The 2,762-nt window shown below is 39.8% G+C and overlaps 1 pseudogene; it reads left to right on the top strand.

Moving 5' to 3' along the window:
* The first annotated feature begins 1,312 nt into the window (after positions 1–1,312).
* On the top strand, positions 1,313–2,560 carry LOC104857834 (annotated as a pseudogene).
* Positions 2,561–2,762: the final 202 nt, after the last annotated feature.

Raw genomic sequence — 2,762 nt, 5'->3', positions numbered from 1 at the left:
CCTCGTTGAATCAAAAGTTCCTTTCAAATAGTCCTTATTCTTAGTTTATCTTATGTATAAATGTGAGACGCTAAAAAATGGGATCAGGCATCTGAATGAGGCGTTGTGACAAGGAAGTTTCCATTTTGGTAGATAGGAGCAGATATATGAACATCTTTTTTCCTGTACCTATTGAATTTTTTCAGTAGAGAAATGCTTGATCTCTGGCTAAGTGCTGCTGCCTAACTGCTAGAAGGAAAGAAGTCTGAGAATTTTACAAGTTTAGAGGCTGACTGCTGTTAAACAGTTTATTTGAGGCCATTGTTATGCACTGACTTTCCTCACCAGACCCCGCAGACCAGAACAAATCAACACGGAGTCATTAATGCTAAAGTAGACCCTAAAACATTCCAATTTGCCAGACCTTCTGGAAAGCAGGAGATTCACAGCAACTAATCAGAAACAGCTTTGTCTACCTGAAAAGGAAGCTTCCTCTGCTCTGATCCTTACCAGAAAAAATGACTTGTAGTACACCGAAGTTAAGCAATCCACTTCCTTATTGTTTGTTTTTGTGTTCTCACCTTCCAGAAACCATTCTTTATCATTCTCAATGAAACTTGTTATATTTTATATAGATCTTTAAATTTGTTCTACTTTTATATTTTGACACTCCTGATTAATTCCTAATTTCAGCCTTAGGCCACAAAAATAGCACCAGATCTTACCTTACCTCCAGTAGATATTTGGGTACCAGTGTTCTTTGTGTCTGGATAGCTGCTTTATATGGTGACCTTAAACATTACTTTGCAGGTGTGGTGGGCCTCTAACATCTCCTCCCTTCTTTACCATCAATCAGTTCTCTCCAGGACTTTCTATTCCTTTCTACACATGCTTTAGATTATGAGAGTCGCACAAGTTAATGAATAATTACCATTTTGAAAATGGAAATGAAGAGAACAAGAACATTCCAGAGGTCACCAGGCTGGCTCTGCCCGTGTGGACTCAGCAGTTGCTGAGTCAGCCTCTCCCTCTGATGGGCCATGACACCTGCCTGGATGTCTCATTGCTCAGGACCCAGTTTCCAGCACTTTTTTTTTTCTGGGTTCCAGGCTTTATGTCTTTATTTGATGAAAACAAACTGTTGTGCAGCCATTGGTACATGTCCTGGGGAAACAAATACAAAAAAGATGCTTAAGTCTTGGATGGTGAAAATTTTTTTTCACATAAGTGAATTCTTGTAGTCATTTATCTCATCTTGTCTTCTCCAGACAGAAGATATCAAAAAGTTGCAAAGATCTCTGCATCTAATAGATAAAGTCATTAATAAGCCAAAATGTCTGTCAAGTCAATAGCAGTTATTTCAGATCAGTTCTATGGCTACAAAATGTGCCATCTGATTTCAAGTTTGAGGGAAAGGGAAAGGGAAAGGGAATCATGACAGGTAAGTCAACATGAAGGTTGCTGCAAAGACACTTCTTCAACCTCCAGTATAGCCCGCCAAATATTTTGGTTGTGAGCTGAGAGCACAGACTCAATTTGATGTAAAGAATGACCATTACATTGCCACTGGATCTCATGGGGCAAATAAGATGGATTCATTAAAAAATGTGTTCTCTGTCCTAAGTTTGACAGTCTTGCAACAGATCCACATGTGAATCTGAAGAAGCAAACAACAGGTGATTCTTGTGAAACCTGTGGCTATCGAGGCTTGCTGGACACATGATAAATGCTGCACATTCATTCTCAAAAACCCACTTGAGAATAGTGACAGTGGCACAGAAAAGCAAGAAAAGGAAAAGAAAGGACAAAGAGAAGGAAAATAACTCCATATCCAGCGGTGAGACGGCAGCCCCACTGACCACAAATGGAGTAAGTCCTCCTCCACATGCTGTGGAAGAAGAGGAGGAGGATGACCAGCGGGAGATACAACTGAGGAAGCTCAGAAGCTTAGAATGGATGAAATCAGTGACCCTGCCAAAGTCCCCACAGTTTAATGATTTGAAAAGAACTGGACAAGACATGAATATCCTGTTTGATTTCTTTAAGAAAAAGAAAGAAGAGACATCATTGACTCATGTGACAAAGAAATTGTTGGTGAAGCAGAAAGACTAGATGTAAAAGCCGTGGGCCCTCTTGTTCTGACTGAAGTTCTTCTTAATGAGAAGAGTAGAGAACAAATTAAGAAATATGGGTGTCATTCCCTAAGATTCTGCCCCAACAACAAAAAAGCTCAGAGGTACCTTCTTCATGGTTTGAAGTTTATGGTGGAAATGTATCAAGCTCAACTCCTCTCCAAGATTTCACATATCTTGATGGAGAGGTATGCTGCAGACCTTTTAGAAGAGGAGGTCATCATCGGCTGGTCAGAAAAGGCCTCTAAGAAGTACATTTCCAAAGAACTTGCCAAAGAAATTCTCATCAAAGTGAACATTTACAAAATGGTTGCAGGACACAGAGGAAGAATCTTCTGGTGATGAAGAAGATGAAGATGGGAACATTGACTTCCAAAGACTGCCAGTGCACAGAAAGGTGAAACTGAAACAAGAATGATGACATTGACATTGATCTTTGTGCCATCTAAAAGGATGGATGCAACCTAAAAGTTAACAGTGTAAGGCTGCAAACTTTTCTACTTTATCAGCCAGAAGTGCTACATGTAAGTGCAAGAGCTACACTGGCCTAACATCATGCTACACTTTATACTAAAAATATTTAACTGTGAGTGGTCTATAATTAAGCCTGGTGATACACATAGGGAATCTGTACACACATCAATGAGCAGA

The sequence above is a fragment of the Fukomys damarensis genome, unplaced genomic scaffold, assembly GCF_012274545.1.
Source record: "Fukomys damarensis isolate Sample0158 unplaced genomic scaffold, DMR_v1.0_HiC HiC_scaffold_27, whole genome shotgun sequence".
Lineage (NCBI taxonomy): Eukaryota > Metazoa > Chordata > Mammalia > Rodentia > Bathyergidae > Fukomys > Fukomys damarensis.
The sequence above is the reverse complement of the archived record's forward strand: the minus strand, read 5'-3'. Positions and strand labels throughout refer to the sequence as shown.